We start from the raw sequence: 23746 nt of genomic DNA, 5'->3' as shown, positions 1-23746 counted from the left end.
TTTGAACCCCGTCCGAAGATGTAAAAAAAAATCTGACATCATCATGACGTCATCATGTATCAAATTACAAACAATTTAAGGACAACATTTGTGAAAATAGTTTCAGCTGTATCTTTAGAACTAAATAGAGTATTGTGTTCCTTTTTTGCGTGAGGCTGTAAATGATGCCTCGGGCAACAACTCCAATTCCCGGGCACAAACCGTTTGACTTTCACTTCCGGTGTTACTGGAAGTGCAATATAAATTGAATATAATCGAAAAGGAAGCTCTTTACTATAAAGCAAAAAAAATATGGAAGTGTTTAGAAAGGAATAAAAGACACAAAAAACAGCATTATGACAATTCTATCATTAGATCCCTGTCATATGACTTTTCCTCGAAGCCCAAATAATGATATCTGATATAGGTAACTTGTACTTGTACATAAAATGTTACTGAAATTTGATACATTTTCGTTTTGAACAAAAATCATTGGTTTTACTGGAAAGGTTAAATTGTAGTGATTCTTTGTTCTGACATAAAATTATTCATAATTTACTCTTTCGTTCCTTGATGATCGTCTGAACTAAATCAATATTTTACTTTGCACATTCTAACTGATGGCGTCACGTACATTTATACGTATAACTAATATATATCCTGAAATTTAAACACACCAAAAAAAACCATGCATTCTATTTTTCAAATGTTAAAAGAGATGATTCCAGTGAAAAAGCTGAATTTAGTCATCCCTTTTCTGTTCTGACAACAATATCCACAAGTTTCATAACTGGATAAAGACCTATGTAATACATGCGATCCCGACCACTCTGCGTTTGTAACTCAACAAACGCCTTATACCTCTAGTTATTTGTTTCTGATTTTTGTTTCCCCTTTTCTTTTTTATTGTTCTATCCCAAATCCCATAGACCGTACATGTATTTCCCATGTACCTATTCATTCCCAGTGACATTTTTGACAATAAATAGACTTGAATCTTGATGAAACTTGGCACAGACTAAGACCCCATACTAAAGGCATGCATGAACAAGTGCTGTCATCACGATGTCATCACAAGTCATGTGACATCATCTCGAAGTTGCGTTTTTCAACAGCCAATATCTAGAGAACTACAAGGCGATCAGGTTGACATTTTATTATGTACATGTACATAGTCAGGGATTTGTTATCTACTCTACAATGTATGTATAGATGAAATTGAAGTGACCATATGATGACATCATCATGTGGATCTCGATGGATGTTTTTTTTTTATTTCATCTGCATGTCTCAGAAATGAAACATGCTATATTCAAAATTTCTTTTTGCATTATGTTTGTTAGGTCATAGATGTACTGGTAGCAGACCTGCCAACCAGTTAGAGTTACTTCACTCAACTTACCTGTAGAGCAATCTACTATGCATATTGCCTATACCGGCAGGTATTTTCCGCTAAGAGTTTTATACGGTAGCACCCTTTATAACACCTCACCACAGATTCTGTGTCTTGATTGGCCGAGAGCGAGTCACATGTTACTTTCTAATTTTGCTATCTTTCTGTGCACGGCCAAAGTACTATGCGCATAGCAACCAAAGTACTATACCATTAGCCACCAAAGTACTATTTCCACGGCGCGGTATTTGTGTGCAAATGCATGCTGGTGTGCGCGTTGTGCGTAGCGCGTAGCGCGTATTATTCCAAAGAGAGCGCGCCGCAGACTTGGGTTCAAACATTTCGTGAAGGGGTAGTTTTAAAGAGAAATACATTTTCCACCACAATTTTGTATTGAAATTGAAGTTTATTTCAACTGTGTTCAGATTTAAATAATGTAAAATATTAAAATCAAGCAGAATCTGTGGGTGAAGTGTTATAAAACAAATATTGAATGCTTTATCTCGTGGTAAAGTAAAACTAGCCTCCCGAGGTGATCCATGGACCATTCTATTTTCCCTCGGCTTCGCCTCGGGAAAATAGAATGGTCCATGGATCACCTCGGGAGGCTAGTTTACTACACCACTCGAAGCATTGAATATTTGTATACTGGCGCCCTACCCATAATTCCCCGCAGTATGCGTGCTTCATGAGCTGCCTCTTTTCTCTTAGCAGCAGGTCAGGTGTGACGTATGAAAATACACTCTGTATTTTCATCGTTTTTTAATATTTTGTATACCCTTTTGCGCTTTTAAGAGAAGTATTTGATTAGAAAAGTGTATTGTAGAGTATAGTTTAGCTTATTGAGTGATTAGTTCATAATTATGAAGCCATTGGAGAGAACTGGCCTGTCACAAACTGGGGGGAATCCCTCTCCCACGGGACGGATCAAGTTCTCTGGGGACTCTGCCATTAATGCTGTGTCATTACCTGCGGCAGCATTCCCTTGTCTAGCACCCTCAGCCACTGTCGGTTGGGGGCTTTGGCAGTTCCGCTGACCAGTTAAAAGGGACCTCGGTCTCCTTCTCCGTTCAAGTCAAACGGAACACCCAAACAAAAGGCACGCTGCCAGAGCAAAGCCTAAAAAGGGCCGACAGGGCAGTGTGTGGCTCGGGTACGAGCGCCGCTATAGGCCCTTCCCCAAGCGTGGGCAGCCCAAGGGGGCTAACTGCCACGCTCCAGTGGACTATAGTCACCCGTACCCTCCTGACACCGTGCTGAATACCACTGGTTGCCGGAAACGGGTTGTTGCACGGGCTATCGGACCGACCTGTGTTCACGGGGCCTGTGAGGCCACGGGGCCTGAGGCGTTGTCGGCCGGGTATGCTATGAGTGATGCAGAGCCGGTTGCCCGGGGATATTCCGGCCCGATGGGCCCTGTTCTATCTCGCTCTGAGGGACCATTCTGACTTGTCCTCGGATACGCCCCGGGCCATTCTTCAAAGAAGAAGAAAACTAAAAAAAACCTAGATTTATGTTTGTGGACAAACATAGGGCTGTTTCGGTAACTTTTTTGTGACATGTGACATGTAAAGTTTCAAGTATAAGTTCCATCAAGAAAGGATGTGTAGTTCTGTTTATAATAAATGGTGGCATATAACATGTGATTACATTCTCATAAGGCACGTCACATGTCACGTGATAACGTCATGATGACATCCCATCAATTTCCATCTGTAACTATAATTTTATGGTAAAGAACAACTTAGCCAGAGCATACATCGCTGTTTATAGACTAGAACGTCATATGTCACGTGATGATGTCATCATGATGTCACTTTCATTGTCATCTATAACATCCCGGTCTAGGTACATACCAACTTCCAATCGGACCTAGTTCTGGAGATATAGGCCTTAAAATAAAGTTCGTTTACTGTGACGTCATATCTCATGTGATGACGTCATCATGACGCCACTATAATGTTCATCTATAACGCATCCCGATCTAGGTACATACCGACTTTTAGCCCAATCAGTCAGTAGTTCAAGAGATATATGCCTTCAAAATATGTTTATTGACCATGATGTCATAGGTCACGTGATGACGTCATCATGACATCAATTTTGTTTTATTTATAAGATATCCCAGTCTAGGCACATTCCAACTTTGAACCCAATCGAACCTGTAGTTCCTGTAATACGGACCTATAAAATATGTATTTTTACGATGACGTCATATGTCGTGTGATGACGTCATCATGACGTCACTTTAATTTTCATCTTTAACACATCCCGGTCTAGGCACATACCAACATTCAACCCAATCGGGCCTGTAGTTCTGGAGATAAAGGCCAGTAAAAGATGCAATTGTTCTTATGATGTCACAGGTCACATGATGACGTCATCATAACGTCACTTAAATTTTCATCTGTAACACATCCCAATCTAGGAACATACATGTATCAACTTTCAACCCAATCGGACCTGTAGCTCTGGAGATATAGCCAAATCTGTCAGATCTAGCCGAATTCTGCCAGAAAATGGTCACAACAGAAAAATCGCATATAATGTGACGTCACGTGACTCATGATGACGTCACGATGATGTCAATGTTCGGGGCACATCTTCAGATGCTGGTCTAAGTGTGAGCTGAGTATAAAGGCAATCGGATTAATTTAAGTGCCCAAAGTGCCAGTGACAAAAATACATGTACAAATGCTATGGGCTTGGGCTGAAAAAAGAAAAAAAAGACTAGAGCTGTATGTCTGTTTGCAAACAGAACACAGGGCTTTTTCGCATTTTACAAATATTTGTTTCGTTTGTCCTTTTGCAGTCACTTTTCAGAGTGCTTCATGCAGTTAAAGGTTGATCAAAACGCTTAGAATAATCTTAAAGTATAATTTTATCAAATGATGTCACTTGCCCTGCAATGACGTCATCCTTAAGACCCTTCTCAATGCACATTCTGTCATTGTGATTTTGGTTTGAACCAAGTTTAATGTCAATCCGATGAAAGAAAGTGGGCAATTTGTGGAAGCAGAATAAATTATTAAATATCTAAAAATTATAAAAACCAAACGATGACGTCATCGTGACGTCACTTTAAACTTTGTATACTAGTACCATTATTTACCTACCCACTAGGTTTCATGACAGTCAGACCTTTTCTTATATTTATTTTGAAAAATCACATTTTTATGACGTCATAATGATGTCAGATATTTTTTTCAAAATGTTGTGCAAATACTTTTTACCTAACAGACCAAATACACAAAGAATTTTGAATTTTGCATGTTACGTTCATGAGATATAGCTAAAAGGTCAAAAACTTCAAATATTCATATAATCTCCGGATGACGTCATCATGGCGTCACCTAATTTGTTTTTCCTTTAACACATCCTGGTCTAGCCACATACCAAGTTTCAACACATCAGACTTAGGCCTACAGTTCTGTAGATATAGGACTTCATATTATGCACGTAAATTTTCAAAAAAATCAATAAAAAAATTAGGTGATGACGTCATCATGGCGTCATAGTCTTGGCATATTTTTGGATGAGGGTTTTCCTTGTCTGTAACATTGCGATTCCAGATCGCCAAGTTATAGAAATGGTGGCTTGAAAACGTGTACAAAGTCAATGGGCTAACACGTGTACAAAGTTATTATACGTCCCTGACTATGCGCATGCATGAACATAAAATCTGTTAAAGTTAGCCGAAAATCGGCTAAAACGGTCACTGTGATGTGGACAGGATTTGACCTCGGCAACACGTGCTCTGCAGGCTGACTGACATACGATGTATGTGCGTAGCGTGTTTTAGAGCAGAGGTATTGTCAGCCTGAAGTTTTAAGCGTGCGCAGGGCATGTCCGAGTTCGCTTATTGCCTCGAAGCTTTGAAATGTTTTAGACCTACCCTTAAATCGACAATTAAAGTAAAAACTAACATAAAAACTGCCATGGTTGATTTTTCAGGAATTTTCAAATGAAAAAGGGACTTTTTATTATAACTTCCGGTCTGAAGACGTCATTCGCCTAAAACTTCGCACACGTCTCAAGTGGGTCAAGGTCATCATATACACCAATATTCAGGCGATTCCAACAAACTTCGCCACAGACATCTATTCAAAATACATTTTTGCAAATGTTCAACCTGTCGCTAGAGGGCGCTCGAAGATTGCATGACGTCATCGGTAGATGATTTGAAGAATACCCTCCCCCTCGGACATGATCGTTCGGCCAATGACAGTTCCGTCCAACGCAACAATGCTATTGGGCAATGCTATTGGGCTGCATGTCGACCTTCTTCTTGGTACCTAAGAAGGAGACTGGCGTATGGCACCTGATCTTAAATTTAATGCCCCTCAACAAGTTTATAATAATAATAATAATAATCGGCATTGAAGAACGCCCTTTTTAGTAAACTAAATCACGGCGCTTACAGTATTATTATTACCCCAGATCATTGGGCCCAATTAAACATTCCAAATACCATCTCAGCTCCCTGGGCAGTATACAGCTCGATGCTGCCTGTTAAGCGCAACCAAGCTAAATCAATCACATAACCATCTCTGCCCTCACAGGTACCCATTTACTCCTGGGTGGAGAGAAGCAATGAGTGACAAAGTGCCTTGCCCAAGGGCACATGCACCATAACCCCTGGCTGGACTCGACACCAGCATGGGGAGACATGGGGAGCCAGCCTAGACCTAAAGGACGCATACTTACACATCCCCATCAGGCAGGACCATTGGAGATTCCTCCATTTCCAGTACGAGGATGTCCAATACGAGTATTTGGTGCTCCCATTCGGCCTGTCCACCTCACCCCGAGTCTTCACGCGAATAGTGAAAACAGTCGGGCCATGCTACGAAAACACGGGGTGATGAATTTCATGTACCTCGATGACTGACTCATCATGGGTCAATCTCAGGCGGCCACGTTAGTAGCACTCAAACTGACATGGCGTCTTGCGTCAGACCTCGGGTTTATCATCAACACCGAGAAGTCCCACCCACGCCCGTCCCAATTCCCAATCTTTCTAGGAGCCTCACTCTACCTCAAGAATGGATTGGCCAATCCTACGGAGGAACGGATTGTGAACCTTCAGCAGTGTGTATATCTGTTTCTCCCGATGACCATGGCCCCAGCGCAAGCTTGGCTCAGGTTGCTCGTCCTTATGGCCAGTATGGTGGACGTTGTGAATATTTGCAGGCTAAGGATGCGCCCCATCCAACTACACCTGCTGTCGTTTTATCGTCCCAGTCTTCACCACATACATCATCTGGTGCCGACCACACATTGGCTAGTACCACACCTCCGTTGGTGGCTCGACAGTGCCAACCTTATGGAGGGGCGCGCTTTTCACAATCCCAAACCGTCAGTGACCATCACAACAGACGTGTGACTTTCTGGCTTGGGGCCATCCTCCACCCGCGCCAAGTGGCGGGTCGGTTGGGCCCAGAAGACTACTCAAAGCACATAACCATACTGGATGCTGGCAGTCAACAGTGCTATTGTGCTAAGGAAAGCGCACCCTTCAATGCAAATGGTTTGGTCCAAACGTACTTTGTCATGCAGGAACACTGCACACACTGAAGATGAATGCAGTGACTTGTCAACATTGTAAATTCGATCATCGGTATACTTTAAGTTTGCCCTTTCATTGCAAGCAATAGCATAAATACATGTACTTATCGAACTTCCAAAACGACCATTTCAGTTTGGTTCGGGTTCGGTTCGGAATGTAGCACTACTGCTGATGTCTCAAAACCTATAGTGAAAACCAATGCAGTTAGTTGTTTTCCTCTAAAGCATCGAATTTGAAAACTAAAGGTTAAAAGGTAAAAAACAAAATGGAAAACATACCTTTATCCCAGCCATTTCTCTCCCTTTTCCTGGCTTCTCTTCTCTGTGATGGTGTCAATTTTATACAGTTCTCCATTTATAATTTTACATTTTCTGTGGATCCCGTGATGTTCGTTATAGCAGCGTTCCACTGAATTCATCAGCTATTAAGTGATTTCAGCAAACTTTGCTGCACGTCTCAACTGATTACTCATTTTAAACATTTTTCAACCTGCCGTTCAAGGACATTCAAACATTTTAAACGTCACCTGTAATTTTTAGGTGAAGTACAACTTAGCCAGAGCCTAACATTGTTGAAAGCATTTCCCATCTTTTCCACTTTCAAATTGTAGCCCTAACAGTCCTTAATCCTCCAATATTAATATGATTTTGCACACCCCCTAGAAGAGTTGGGGATAAGGCACTTCTGGTGTGGACTGGCTGGAAGGGTCACGTGATTCAGCACACATAAGATGAAATAAAGATCCTGGATTATTCTATCAATTTATGCAAAAGTCAAGTTCAGGTTTCTCACGGTTCATTTTTTGTGGATTTTCAAAGATTACATCTGTTAAACTTTAAATGCTTGTAATTTGATGTGTGATGAAGTCATATAACACTTCTATGAGTTCACTGTGGGTCTGAGACTGTACCAAGTTTCATCAAAATTGAAGTACATGAATGTTGAAGGTCAAAAGTGGCACCCAGAATGTACCTGAACAAAGTCTATTGGATTTGTGGGCACAAGAAGAAGAAAAAGAAAAGATCGGAACAAAAACAATTCTTTTTCGCTAAAGGTGAAAAAGCCAAAAAAACAAGAACCAAGGCCCCCAAAAAACAAGAACCAAGGCTTTTCTGCTGATTTTGGCAGGTTTTGCGGAAACAGCCAAAAAGATGTGAAGGGCAGTCCTTTGCAGCACATCAAAGACAGTTGCATTTTTAATAATAACAAATAGCTTGTTGATATTTCTTCGACAACTGCAACTGTCTTTGCTAGGTTTCAGAATCATTAGGCCTAAGGCATTAGACTGAAAGTTGTAGGAGAATTTGAAAATGATCAGTTTTTCTTTGTTTATGACATTCAATGTGATTTTTATATTTTCAAAAATTCTTTTAACTTTATGATTAATGCATCCTCTCTGAAGTACTTTTCAGCTCGCAAATTTGAACTGGTGACTTCATCAAACAAGAAGTAACGTGTACATGTAAATAAAATGTGTGCCGAAATTTATCATATCCCAACGGATGCTCTTTTTCACATGTAATCAAATGGTTCCCTTTGAAAAAACTGAATTTTATGATGCTCTGTTGTTACATAAAAATATTCACAACATTACTGGCCAATATATGTATGTGTAATAAGATAGTTGCCTTCCCTGATCACCCTGCTTTTGTTACTCAACAAACGGGAATCTCTATTGTGTTTGGTTCAGTGCAATTTCTCCCAGAAAACCTAAAATAAAAACTGTAAGACTGTATGGTACAATTTTAGCCTTTATAAGGGGTGTATAATTTCCACCAAATTTCTCTCCATCTTTCCTAATTGTGTCTTAACTATAGTTAAGTATGACAAATTGTTGCAAGGTAACAGGACAGGAAAAATTGTTACTCTTTTGATCCTAAGCTTTTAAAATGACCCACACGGGCCTGAGGGTTGTTAACTGTGATGACTATGCACATAATAGATTTTCACCAATATCATCATAGATTTGTGCTGGAACAATTTTGGGAGGGGTGTTAGTGTTTATATATTGAATCAAAATATGTACTCTGTTTGTTAAAATTTGTTTGCTTGATGGTAATTGCATTAATTGCTGTTAAACGAAGCTTGGTTAATATTTTCAGGGAAAAAAGAAGGAACGCAAGCTGGAGTAGAGGCAACTATTGTCATAATGGGAAGTAAAAGTGCGGTGAGTAAACAAGTGAACATTGTTAAACTATTCCTTTATCTCCTAAGGCCCCCCCCCAAAGTTCTACTTCCAATTACTTGCCTTTCAAAAATAGAATCGGTAGGTAGGAATTTTTATTCTTATTTGTTTTGCCCAATTTTATTTTTTTGCTCTGATTGCATGGGGTATTCAATTAAATGCAAATTTCAGCCTGAACTATTTCCATTTCCATTCAAAAACTATACAAAATAATGTCCACAAAAAGTGATTAAACTTACCTTGATTATTGTCAAAATATTTACGGGAAATAATTCTTAAAAATAATGGAAATTCCATTACAGAAAACATCTCACCTCTGTTTACCTACATTTGCATATCAGCATGCATGCGCACAAACATTCGCTGAAAAGAATAGCGCCCAAGCCTCACCCTCAGCGCCCACATGTCCCGCAAATAGCCGTGTTACACAAAGACGACTCCTAGTTTTGTTCAGGGACGCTTTAGTGTGAACATCGTGTGAATTACAAACAAACACTAACTGTACTCGCTGTGCTCATTACAATGGTGGACATAAACGCCAAGACGAAACTGAAAACGGTTACTACTACTACCAGCTCAAGGATAGTAACAGTCCTGCGGTAGCTTTTAACAATTGAGCACTGCACATGCGCTCAACCCCCATCGCGTGAGACTGACGCGCGCGTACGCAACACAGTTGCTAGGGATGCGTGCGTGCAGGCGCGTAAGGAAGTTTTAAAACGACATCATACAGCAGTGCAGTATATACTGAGGATGTTTACGACGAAAGCGTAGATCTACGATTTATTTTCTTTGAAACACTTCACCCACCGACATATTTACCTTTCCTAAACCAAGCATCTTTGTAATTCCGGACACAAGGAATGTGTAAACGAGATTTCAGCTTCCTCCATCAGGTAAAGATATGAAAATATTGTTGTAATTTGTTTCGCTACGGCAGCAGTTTCTGTTGAGTTTACGTCGTTATAGCTGTAGTGTTAAGCTAAAATATGGCCCATGAACATGAACACAAAAAAGTCTGGAAATATCGCCGGAAAAAAGTCACAAAATTGGAGCATTTTAACTGTTTATTTCGTTATAAAGGTATTTATTAATGGGAATAACAGTGTGAGAATCCTCCTTACACTGTTATTCCCTTAATATAAGATGACAGCCTTTCCATTAGCAGCACTCGACCGGCTAAGGGTAAGCTTTTTAGTTTTTCCATTCTATCTGGCAGTGGGTTGGTCCTCTACTACTTTGTACTAGTACTAATTAGCATGTTCATAATACAAGCTCATATGTATCTATGCTGAAGCTAACTTTGGATAGTATGTTGCAACCTGATGCCACTTTTAGTTTGATATCATTTACAAGATTGTAAAAAAAAAAATATCTTAATTTTCCTTAGACTTGTACTCAAATGTTACCGGCGTCTGGATGCTGCATTCTTTCCTGTTCCATCCCAATAAATATGATTGTGTTGGGCAGGCGCGTACGCAGGGGGGGTGTTTTGGCTGTTAAACACCCCCCTTTGCCATGTAAAAATATGGAGGGAAAAGAGAGTTATGTGACCGAGCGCGGAACAATTACAAATTATGTGCATGTTCTCAACTTTAAGCTTTGAATACAGAAGACACTTTATAAGAGCAAGAGTATATAGGCCTATATGTATTTGAAACAAATGAAACAAAATATCCCCTCAATTTTAACAACTTCTGCTAAAAAATCAGGGGCAAGTGGCCAGGAAATGCCTCAGATTGCACCACAGAGTATCTACGATCCGAAATTTCCCGGGGCCCTTAACCCTAAAGGGGCCGGGGGAGGGGCGGAATCCGCCCCCCCCTCAACATTTTCCGTGATAGCCTCTAAAAAAAATATTTCGCGACCCGAGCTGTTATGACTTTTTAGCCTCGAGCTTTGAGCATCTTTTGATACCAAAAACATAAAAATCGGACCACGGGTTGCTGCGTAACGAAAATTTTCCGGCGCTACGCGCCGTGAAAACTGAATTTTCGCATATACATCGTGTACACAGAGCAAAATTGCCATTCGTACATATGAATAATTAATTAGCCATAATTCCAAAACCCTTTGACCTATAGTCATGAAATTTCTTGGGTATGTTTAGGAAGAGTTGCTCTATGCATGTGCCGAGTTTCAAAATTGTTCGTCTCTCGATGGCCGAGATCTTAGGGGGGGGGGCGGAATCCGCCCCCCCCCCCCCCCCCCCCCCCCCCCCCCCGGCTGAGAGATGGTCAAAATTACCCGGCCCCTTTAGGGTTAAGCGGGCCCCGGACCCCACGCCGTAAGTGCTTCGCGCTCCGCGCTCGTATTAGTCCTCCGGCCAAATTCCCTCTATGCTAATTTCACCCTAGCGGTGCCCCCACCTTATTTGTACCTTCAGCAGCGAATGGCTGAGGCTCGGACTACAAGTGGCCTAAATCCCTTTCCAAAATAGAAAATTGTGAAAAAAATACGGAGATGGAACATGGTTCTCAACTTTGAGTACATAACAAACTTTATAAAGAACAAAAAAAATAACAAATTTAAATGGAATTTTCGATGTTTAAAACTTGTTCTAAACGGTGGAAGTAGCCAGGAATCGCCTCAGATTGCACCACAGAGCATCTACGATCCGAAATTTTCACGGGGCCCTAAAGCGGGCCCCGGACCCCACGCCGTAGGGGCTTCGCGCTGCGCGCTCGCAGGTCCTGGACCCTTCATTACAATTCTAGGCCCCCCCCCCCCCCCGGACAAATGGCAGTCTGAATCCGCCCCTGTGACCAGAGCGCATTTGTATCCTGTATCTGGAGTTTGGCCTTAGGGGTGGGGGCGGCTTACACAAAGAATTAGATTCCCAACGGATGAGAATCATGAGATCCAGGGTAGAAGCTGAGTAATTTTAGCCAATTACAAGAACAGATCCTAGCACTTCCGCAGCCCGTGTCACTTTTCTTGAATTATTATGATTATTTTTGTAATGCTGTTGAGGGAGGGGACTGCCCACATTGACCCCTTTACTCATGTTCATCATATACTCTAAAGACACAGAACATGTTGGTTTTTTTTCTCGATTTACTATGTTTGGCGCCAACACAAACTCCCGACTTTTATTTTAGCATTAAGTTTAGCCCACTGATACTATCTTTTATTTCTGGCGCCAACACAATATTTACCATCTTCATTTCTAGCGTCATAAATGATGACATCCAATTTGAAACACCCCCCTTGAAAAAATCCTGCGTTCGCCACTGGTGTTGGGGAATGTCTTGAATGAGGATTCCTTCCACAGATTCCTTGATAATCTATCACTTGAATAATTTGCTTAGCTGGCCTGTTTATATTCATCAGCCTGTTGGGATGATTTGTTGATTATTACAATAGACCAAGGATTACTGCCTTCCATACTGCACTCCTCTTCCATATGCCACGGGGCCTTCACAGAATATTCTTTCTTTTGTCTGGTGCCCTTGTAAGTTGCAAATATATCTTTCTTAACTGATGCAGTTTTTATTGGAGATTTTATCATTCTGCTTTATTGTCCAGATTGTTGGAATTGCATTGGGACTTGTTGGAAATTTCCAGCTGTATGGCATTCTTGTCTTGGATGAATGTTTCTTTTGCATAATGTTAGGTTAAATGGCAAGACTATGGTGCAGGATTCCATACTTTGAGATCAGTTGCATGTATCCTCATCAGTGCTTAGCATGAATGTACATCTTCTACGTAGGTCTCCAACCAGGTCTCAAACCAGGTCTCAAACCAGCATGATTCAACTGAGTGAGATTAGTTTCTTCAGCCAGGAGTTTTGTAGACCGGTCTTTTTCCTTAGCTTACAGCAGAATTTTACATATCTTCACTGCTTCGAGTCTTTAAAACAAGTATTTGTCCTACAGAGTCCGGTCAGAGGTGGTTTTATGTAACTTCATACATAAGGGGTTTGTCAGACACTTCTTTGAAGCATTTTCTGGAATTCTTATCTACCTCGGTTCTCCCTGACCACGAGCTTCTGCCTCAACATACACTTGATTGTTGCTTTGGAGAAGGATATCTTTCCTTAGGGAATGAACTAGATCAGGAAACTTGCAACTGGATCGGGTTTCGGCTTACCCCACCCTTGTTCTCAGTCAGTAGAAGTCTGACATATGGCGGCACATTATCAAACTTTTACATGCAGCAAAGGACTTCAGATGGAAAGGCTTTCTACTTCCCTCCAGTCTCTGAAGACAGGTTGGTTTGCTGCTTCCATCAATCATTGGGATGCTAATGTCCTTCTACAGTACCCATATGTGGGTCATCAGAAGTGGAATTCCGCATACCTACAGGGTTTCGCTACAGACCTTTTGTATTTTCACAGCTCCTAGGGGTCTTTATAAGAATCGCCTATGTTGTGGCAGCATTCCTTTTTACAGCAAAACAGATCAATTTGCTCTTGTACTTAGATGTTGGCTATCACTTGGTGTTGTTTTTCATCTTCAGTATCGAGCTCCTTCACGACAGCTGAACTACCTTGAAACATTTTCCAACTTGGTGTCAGGCATTACTGGGGAACGTTAGACACAACGTGATGGCATTGGAACCTTCTGGCATCTTGATGATAGACCTAGTTCCCTGGTGCATGACACACAGGCGCTCTGTGCAGCCTTTCCTGTGTCTTTCCCATCTACACTAAGAGTCATCTCCAAAGGGATTCCAGTAACCCATCTTAGCTATGACCTACTGCACTGATGGCATTTTCAGGACAATGTTACTGCATCTTCTACCATCATAATAGGTACCTCGGACAGGGTTTGAGATTTCATCTGGATGGTCATTTAGTACCAAGCACTTATCCAACCAAAGAGAGCCAATTGCATTCCTTCAACCAGAGCTATTGACAGTGCTCAAAGCCTTGCATTTGCTCATATCCAAAGTCCTAATCAAGCTTGTCTTGGTCCAGACGGACAATTCCACAGTTCAGATGAAGTGTACTTCATGCATCGTCCGGGGAACTCACTCTTTCTCCCTGCCTGGCCACTTCAGAGCACTCAGTTAGCTGTTCCCTCTAATGTTCCACCTGGCCGGAAAGAAAGTATTGAAATCACTTCAACAGAATGATTTATTCTGCCATCAGTATTCAGATTAAGGTCCTCAACATTCTCAGAATGCTACCGGTACTTGCACCTATCTACATGTATTTGCATCCCTTCCAGGCTACCAGATTCCAATTCCAGCCTTTCGCCAAGTTTATGGTCCTCTGGTCTAGAAGAATCTTTCAGCTTCAAGCAACAGGAATTCATGCATTTGATAGACTCATACATGTAGCTCCTTTTTGGCCACAGCAGCCATAATCCCTTTACTTCTGGACCACCTTGGTCTCACAACAATCATTCTACACCCAGACACAGCCACTCTGCATCTTTGCGCCTGGATGCTATCATTATCTGAAAGCTACAGTCTTTAGAGTCAGAAGCAGATTTGATTCCCCATGGGTTTGATAGTAGCTGCCAATCCCCGATCTGCATCTGCACCGTCATTTGGGATTTTGCTGACAATCTACTGTCCAGGGTTTCCGATGAGTCATAATTGTAGTCCTCTTTCAGAATTTCAATGATAGATCTACAGTTTCCTCAAAATCACTCTGATGCATGACAGGTTTATCAGTTGACCTCCAACTGTGAAGTACCGGTAGATAGGCCTGCCATCTTTGGATTCGAGTATCGTCATTGGGTCACTCGCCTAAGCCCCGTTTGGAACCAACAGGTACATTGAAGCTCTCCTTTCTGTCAGCTTGCGTAACCCATATTCTTACTGGCTGCTACAGTAGCTTGCCTTAAGAAGGGAACTTCACTAATTTACGAGGTCATAGCCATTGGCACATGACCGCATTTACTTTATTCTATAGGTGAAGTTCAACACATGGAATAAATCATCTTATTTTTAGACCAGATATTTCCGGCCAAGTTGACATCCTTTTCATTAGTAGCAGAGGATATGGTGGTGCCCCATTCGAGCTCACCAAAAAGGGGCCCTTGCAAACCCATGCTGAAATGTCGACCCTTTTTTTTTCACCGGACACTTGGCCTCCATAAAATCAAATAGAGGGAGGGGAGGGGGGGGGGGGGGGGGGCTGGTACCATCTTCCAACATAGGGGGCACTCTTCAAACCAATGATTATATGCTAAATATGCATTATGTGCCCATTTTCAGGCCGTATTGAATGGGTTTTGGATTTGGTTTTCATATTCCTCGTTTATATCAAAAATATCTATACCATTATTGGGATATGGTTACTTGTAAGAAATAGTAAGATACTTTAAGGGCATTTTTGTTGTATCTTGAGGGGGCACTTTACTGTTCGAGGGGCACATTTATGGCCGCAAAAGGGGCACTTGGGAAAATGGGGGGGCAAATGCCCCCCCCAGCCCCCCCCCCCCCTGGATGGCTGGTACCATCTTCCAACATAGGGGGCACTCTTCAAAACCAATGATTATATGCTAAATATGCATTATGTGCCCATTTTCAGGCCGTATTGAATGGGTTTTGGATTTGGTTTTCATATTCCTCGTTTATATCAAAAATATCTATACCATTATTGGGATATGGTTACTTGTAAGAAATAGTAAGATACTTAAGGGCATTTTTGTTGTATCTTGAGGGGGCACTTTACTGTTCGAGTGGGCACATTTATGGCCGCAAAAGGGGCACTTGGGAAAATCTGGGGGGGCAAATGCCCCCCCCTCCCCCCCAGCCCCCCCCCCCCCCCCCCCCCCCCCCCCCCCCCCCCCCCCCCCCCCCCCCGGTTCCGCCGCCCCTGCCCTTGAGGGACGCCAAAATGGATATGGCTCTCATCTGAGTCGGCCCCTGCAACGGTGACATAACTCCTTCTACCGATATTTTTGAAGTAGGAGGCACACCACTTGAGAGCAGTATGTGTTATGCTAAACCAGTTTTTCAGGCGACGCAGCATAATGCCATGATCAAGAGTGTCAAATGCAGCAGACGAATCAAGCATTACTAAGAACATAGCATTATTATTGTCAAGAGTTTTCAAAATATCATTTTGAACACAAAACAATGTGCAGTCTCTATGCTGTGGCCAGCTTTGTAGGTGGACTGAAGGGGATCGGCAAGGGAATGAGTGTTGATGTGTTGCTTGAGTTGCAGGCAGACGACCTTTTCGATGAGCTTAGCGAGGTAGCGAAGGTTGGACACTGGCCAGTAGTTCCAAAGTTCATCTTTATCAAGAGAAGGCTTCTTTAAGATCAGCATGATCATACCGACACAAAGTGCCTCAGGAAAATTCCGAGATGAGAGGGAAGCGTTCACAATTTAAGTCAATGTTGGAAGTAGGATTTTGATGTGCTGTTTGAGAAGCCAGGTTGGGATGGGATCTAACTGGCAGGACTTTGTGGCAGTCTGACTTATGAGTTCACCAAGATCTTTCTCAGAAATGGGATAAAATTCTGATATGTTGTACTCTGGGTGGAGAGTTGTATCTTCAGTTGAAGGGGACTGTACAGGAAGGTCATCTATGAGCGCACGAATGTTTTTGACTTATTCAAAGAAAAAGTTGCTGAAATCGTTGGCAAGGGTACAGGGTGTGTCTGATATTGCCGGTGTATGTCGGGGTGCAGCCATCAACTCGTTACGTATCATCTAGCAAGCAGTCATTGGCCGAGTTTGGGCGAGTTGTTCATGACACGGGTATATCATTCTTGAAAACCCCGACGGAAAGGTGGTGTGAGATCCTTTCAAAGTCCATGTATGCAGTGTTCGTGGGTTCGTGTTCCCGCCATTCGAGTGCGAGAACAATAAAAAAATACTCACGTCAAGCACAGACCGCCCGTACTCGGACAGCCATTGCATGAGAAATGTTTCTGACTGTGTCCACAGAGGACGCGGTTTCTTATGTGCATGGCGTGGCGGGAACTAGTCATCGCTGCATCGAGTGTTTTCATATCGTCACTGTGACATCGAATTGCAAACTAGTTAAATTACAAAGCAAAGTTGTAAAAACAACAGAGGTTTCTTTTAAAAAATAGCGAATGTAAGTAGGCAAACAAATAAATACGAGGATTTTTGACACAAAAGGGTTGTTGAGAGGTGTTTTGTGAAGACAGAAAAGACAACGTGAATGTTTTTTTGGCTTTTTCGCAACTTTTGCGAAAAAGCCTTTCTTTTTGTTCTGATTTTTTTCTTTCTTCCTCTTCTTCCTTTACTTCTTTTTTGCACAAAATCCCGTAGACTTTGTACAAGTTTTTCTACACGCCACTTTTGGCCTTAAAACAATTCCGATTTACTTCAAACCTGGCACATACTTAGAACATCACCTGCAGATGTATGCCGAATCATTACGTCATGCTGATGCATCACGCGATTTATTATAGAATTTTGAATATTTAAATGTTCCCATAAACTTTGTACACAGAAATTTTAAAAAAATTGTCGATTTTCAAAAGGCATTTTCGACTCTTTGCCAGTAATTCATTTACACCACTCTTTGTCCATGCAAAGACCCTAATTCAAACAACATTGTGTAATGATGACATCATGATGACGTCATCCGGTGTTTATTTATAGGCAATTAAATTGTGACACTTTTAATATTTAAAAATGCATAAGAAATCAACCGTACGCGTCCGCAGCATTCTGTTGCCGGCAAGTGGTAGAGTAGGTTGAGGTCTTTATTTCATTCAGTGTGCGTGCGATCACGTGACCCTTGCTTCCGGTCGAAAAAGGCCAAAACTGGTGAAAGTGGTTATAGATATGAACTTGCTTTCAACGGTGTTAGTCTCTTTGCTGATAGTATTCTTCAAATCATCTACCGATGACGTCATGCAATCTTTGAGCGCCCTCTAGCGACAGGTTAAAAATTTTCAAAAATGTATTTTGAATAGATGTATGTGGGGAAGTTTGTAGGAATCGCCTAAATATTGGTGTATATGCTGACCTTAAGACGTGTGCGAAGACACTTAAAACGTGTACAAAGTTTTAGGCGTATGACGTCATCAGACCGGAAGTTCCGTTGAAAAGACCTTTCCTTTTTCAAAAATTGCTAACAAATCAATTCCTACAGATATAATCTTGAATTGCCCATTAAATGATAGCCTAAACATTTGCCTCACACAGTTGACGCAACGTCGGCAAAAAAATGCCGACTCATCCAAAGCAAGCATAAACCGCAAGTGTGTGTGTGTGTATACATTGACCAGATTCGGCATCGCCTGCTTCCCATACACCACACACGCACGTAGTCGTGAGGGCGCGGACCGACCAAGCACCACATTGTCAACTCATGAATATTAATTTCCCTGGTTGAACAACTCGCCAATAAGATAGAGGTGCTGCAAGACGTTATTCTGGTTGTTACAAAACTTGAGTGAAACTTGGCCCTGGAAAGGACTTAAAAGTTTGTCGTTTAAATTTTTGTTTACTCGGGAGGGGGGGGGGGGAATTAAATTCATTAATTTGGGGTGTAAAGATAATGAAATTGAAGATTTCTATTTTAAACGTTTTATTCCTTTTCTAGTAGTATTTAACATGGCATGCATTGTAATTGTTGCTGTATCGAATTTGCATTGACCAAGAGGAGGGGGGGGGGCCCAGATCTCTGCTATCCAGCGACAATAAATTATGAAACTCGGTAGATACACAGAAAAACTTATCATTAACATACCCATGAAATTTCATGACTATAGGTCAAAGGGTTTTGGAATTACGGCTAATTAAATATCCATATGCACAAATGGTAATTCTGTTTTGTGTGCACTACATATATGGGGAAATTCAGTTTCCACGTCGCGCAGCGCTGGAACAACTTTGCTGCGCGGCAACCCCTAGTCCGCAATTTATATTTTTATATCAAAAGATTTAAAGCTAAAAAGTCAGAACAGCTCGGGACCGATCGACGCCTATGGTTGGCACCATGCTTCAGAGTGACAGACTTTACATGTACCGGTATTAAATTGTATACGTAGGGCCTACATGACTTGCCTACATGTACATGCTGTAAAGTGTCAGTTGGTGAAATCAATAATTCTGAGAGAGCCCCTAAAACCGTTAAAAACTATTCTCTGTGCGTGGATGTGTGTGTGGGTAGGCCTTTATGTGTTTTATGACACACTGTGGTACTTTCGTAAGCCCCTGATTATTTTCTTAAGCCCTAGGCACAGTGCCTACTGTGCCTATTGGGTAATCCGGGCCTGTTGACCAGATATCCCTAGAAAACTTGATGGCTGAATGGTTTAGATATTGCATGAACAAGTTTTTAGTTACCTTTAATACTTAATAAGCTGAACTTTTTCCTTTAATTGTCTAGGGAAAAACATCTGTTATTCTGAGATTTCTGGAGAAAGAGGAACACCCAAAGCCAACAACTGCTTTGGAATACACGTTTGGGAGAAAAGCCAAAGGACACAACATGGTAATTTATCTATCCTGTATGCACATGTACATGTATTTAGCCAATCCATACTTTCAAATGCAAGATTTTAGATTAATTTTCTTCAGAAGTAATCTGTATCTTTAATCATAATCAGAGACAGAACGGGGGGGGGGGGGGGGGGGGGGGGGGGGGGGGGGGGGGGGGGGGGGGGGGTTACGGAAATGTTCTCAAATAAGGCCATTTTTCACTTGTGAGATCCCTTCCCAAATATGAGTGCCAGCAATTCAAAAGCTCCCATGGAATAAAACTTTTGCGTGGCATACGTGTTTCACTCTTCAAAACCTTGTGCACGTAGAATTAGTGCAGATAGAGTAATTACAGCTCGTTTGCTACGGATGCAATATGAATAAATTGAATGAAAAACCTGAAAAAGAACACTTCTGCCTTGACGCGCCATGGATGCTATAACATTTACACAAATCAAGTTGGAGAATGCAAGCAACTGCATGCATGAAACTCCCTAACGTATCACTCATCATCAGTCTTTTACAAAAACCCCACTAGTGGCACGACACACACGGCCTACCGGACGTTCTTAAACCGTAGTGTGGATTAACTAGCAGATTAACGTCTGCACAATGATAATATTATTGGCAGCTTTCTTCCGGATTTACTAAGATTGAGTAATTGAAAAATTGTATTTCAAATCATACTTGTTGCAAAGATATTGACAATAATTCTTTTCGACGTAACAAGGTTGATGCTCATCGTATCTGTGTTCTTGTGCTAACACTGTTGCCAATTTTCTCCCATAGGAATGTGTACATTTCTGTAGGGACTGACGAAAAATGTTTTGGGTTACTGTAGAGTAAGCCAACATGGCTATGTTGTGTAGCACCCTCTTGTGTTCACCACGTTATGCACATGTGATACCTTGCCATGTAACTTGCCATCTTGGAATAAACACATTGCACAGTCTTCCCATAAAACCTTCTCTTGTTACATTACTACATGGTGGCAGCAGTCTCTGAACCAGCAAAATGCCTTCTAATCCACCCCAAGCAGCAAGCCAGCCACAAGTAACAACTCATCTCCCACTACAATGGAAATTTGATGGTGGAAATGGACTGAATCAAAGTGAGTTGTGGCCAATGTGGATTAAGCGCTTTGAACCCTATCGGATAGCATCAGGCCTGTCTCAAAATCAACAAAGGGAACAGGTGAGCACTTTGCTCTATGCTATGGGTGATTGTGCCAATGACATACTAATAATTCTAAGACTCAATGAAGAAACTGCAACATATGATGAAGTCACTCAGGCACTAAATAAACATTATGAAGGCCGCCGTAATGTCATTGTAGAAAGGGCTTGTTTTAACACACGAAAGCAACAGCCAGGGGAACCTATCGATGCTTTCATTCAGGACCTGTACCATCTAGCTGACCACTGTGCATATGCGGAACTGAAAGACAGTCTCATAAGAGATAGAATGGTCGTAGGGGTGTCAGATTAGAAATTGTCGGATCATCTCCAGTCCAAATCTGACCACACCCTTGACAAAGCAGTCCAGGTATGCCGCCGGGCGGAATCACGAAAACTAAACCAAGATGTGGTGAGAGGTGAAATAAACTCACCTTCACAAGTCGATCACCTCCGGTTGTCATCTGCATCCCACATGGGAACGAGTAGAACCGGACAAAGTCAACGCCAAAATGCACAGTCATCTGCCACACCCATCCAGGGAAGTTCATGCTCATGGTGTGGGTAAGAATGACATACTCGTGCTCACTGCCCTGCCAAAGACTCAATTTGCTCGAGCTGTCACAAAAGGGGACATTACAAATGTGTCTGCCGCAGTTCAAAAGTTCACGAGGTGCAGGATCTGCTTGATGATGACTCGGACTTACCATTCCTTGGTGAAGTCTCCAGCAACAAAGACTACTGGACAGCCGAGATATCCGTCAATGGACACAAAACATGCTTCAAGTTAGACACTGGGGCAACAGTTTCTAAGGTCACTGAGCTCGATGCCAATAGTGGATTCTGGCAACTTCCACTGGACGATCAGTCAAAATTGCTCACGATACTGTTGGATACTGTTTCAACAGGCTTCCCTTTGGCATATGCTCTGCACCAGAAATATTCGGACAATGTCTGGTATTCTGGTGGGCCTCGAGGGAGTAATCTGCCACATGGACGATGTACTCATCCACAGTACATCTCAAGCTGTAAATGATCACAGGGTGAGAGCAGCCCTACAATGACTGCAAGAGGCAGGACTAACACTCAATAGCAAGTGTGAGTTTACAAGGAACACAATCAAGTTCCTTGGCCACATTGTAGATGCATCTGGTCTCCTCGCAGATACCCAGAAGACAGCAGCCATTGCCCAGTTACCCACACCCACAAACATTACAGAGCTACAACGGTTTATGGGCATGGTGTATCAGCTTGGGAAATTCATCACTGGACTAGCAGATCTCAATGAACCACTATTTCAGCAACTAAAGGATACACTCGTTTCCTCCGTGATCCTCGTTACTATGATACAAACCGCCCAACAATCATCGCAGCCGATGCTTCCATGACAGGTATCGGTGCAGTTCTGCTCCAAATTCAAGATGACTGCAATCGCCGCCCTGTGTGCTATGCATTGAGATCGCTGAGCGACACAGAGAATTGCTATTCAGTCATAGAAAAGGAAGCACTCGCGACAACCTGGGCATGTGAGAAATTCTCAGAATACGTACTCGGATTACAATCCACAGTGGAAACTGATCTCAAGCCCCTAGTGCCGCTTTTGAGCATGACTGAACTGTCAAAAATGCCACCACGCACTTTTATGGTTTCGTCTCTGACTAATGAGATTCAACCCACAAATCATGTATGTACCTGGCAAACATCAGACAACAGCTGATGCACTTTCACGAGCTCCAGTCGGGATCCCTGAGAAATCCGACATAGCGTTTATCGTGGACACAGACAACTTTGTTGACTTTGTTGACTTTGTTGTCAACACACTTCCTGCCTCCTCACAACGTCTTTTTGAAATCAGCCAAGCTCACAAGGCAAATGAGGAATGTTCCCAAATCAGACTGTACTGCCTAACAGGTTAGCCAGCATACATGCCCTACAACTCGCTACTTCGCCAATACTGGCAAAGCAGGAGCCATTTCGCAATCGTCAACAACTTACTGCTGTACGACAAACACATAGTGATTCAGCGAACAATGCGTCTGGAAATCCTCATTTGCATACATCAGGGACACATCGGCATCACCAAGTGTCGTGCACGAGCGCAAACATTGATCTGGTGGCCTGGACTGTCAAAAAGTATTGAGGAAATAGTCACCAAATGCACCACATGGGCCAAAGAACGACCTCAGATAAAAGAATCGCTCATGCCTGCCTCCTTCCCATCACGCCCATGGGAACGACTAGGCATGAGTCTGTTCCAGCATTTCGGGAATGTCTACCTCCTAGTCATCGACTACTTTTCTTCACTGGATAGAAGTCAAACAACTCAACGAGCAAACCTCACACAGCGTAATAGCAGCACTGAAACCCATCTTTGCAGTGCATAGCATACCCGATATTGTCATGTCTGACAATGGTCCCCAGTTCAATGCTGAGACTTTCCAACAGTTTGCAGCAACGTATGGATTTGTGCACACCACAAGCTCGCCGCGATATCCACAAGCAAATGGGGAGGCTGAGAGAGCAGTTTGTATTGCAAAAGCACTCCTCAAGAAAAACACTGATCCGTACCTTGCCCTTCTCACATATAGGTCAACCCCACTTCAAAATGGCCTATCTCCAAGTGAATTACTGATGAGAGGCATCTACGCACACAACTTCCTGTTCTGCCAAGCACTCTGAAATCAAAGGTGCAAGATGAGGATCTTGACAAAGTCCGTACCAGAGAGGATGCCTACAGATCAACTCAACAAATGACATTCAACAAGAGACTCAAAGCACCTGAACTACCCACTCTACAGCCAGGCGATCTGGTCAGGATTCGAGACCAAAACCGCGAGGGCAAAGTTGTTGAGAAATCCCAATCACCACGATCCTATGTAGTTCAAACAGATCAGGGCATTGTGCGAGGCAACTGAAGTGCCGTAATCAATACACCCAATGCACCAATAGAGAGTCCACCCATGAGCGAGAGAGCAGAAACACCCGTTTCGCCTCAGACAACCCCCAAACACTCGGCTAATTACTGAAACTCTGGACACTCCGCGTAGTGATACCCCAATCAAAAACACGTT

At 42.3% G+C, this 23746-nt stretch overlaps 1 long non-coding RNA gene across 2 annotated transcripts; it reads left to right on the top strand.

Annotated features, from left to right (window-relative positions):
- The first annotated feature begins 9044 nt into the window (after positions 1–9044).
- LOC119743476 lies at positions 9045–23457 on the top strand. Of its 2 annotated transcripts, none has more exons than XR_005273035.1 (3): positions 9045–9108; positions 19409–19513; positions 23264–23457. It is a non-coding gene; the product is annotated as an uncharacterized LOC119743476 (long non-coding RNA). The 2 variants fall into 2 exon arrangements; XR_005273034.1 differs by lacking the exon at positions 23264–23457 and adding an exon at positions 20499–21858.
- The last annotated feature ends 289 nt before the right edge of the window (positions 23458–23746 follow it).

The sequence above is a fragment of the Patiria miniata genome, unplaced genomic scaffold (genome assembly GCF_015706575.1).
Source record: "Patiria miniata isolate m_02_andy unplaced genomic scaffold, ASM1570657v1 HiC_scaffold_11, whole genome shotgun sequence".
NCBI classification, from domain to species: domain Eukaryota; kingdom Metazoa; phylum Echinodermata; class Asteroidea; order Valvatida; family Asterinidae; genus Patiria; species Patiria miniata.
Note: the sequence above shows the minus strand (reverse complement) of the source record. Positions and strands in the feature narration are given on the sequence as shown.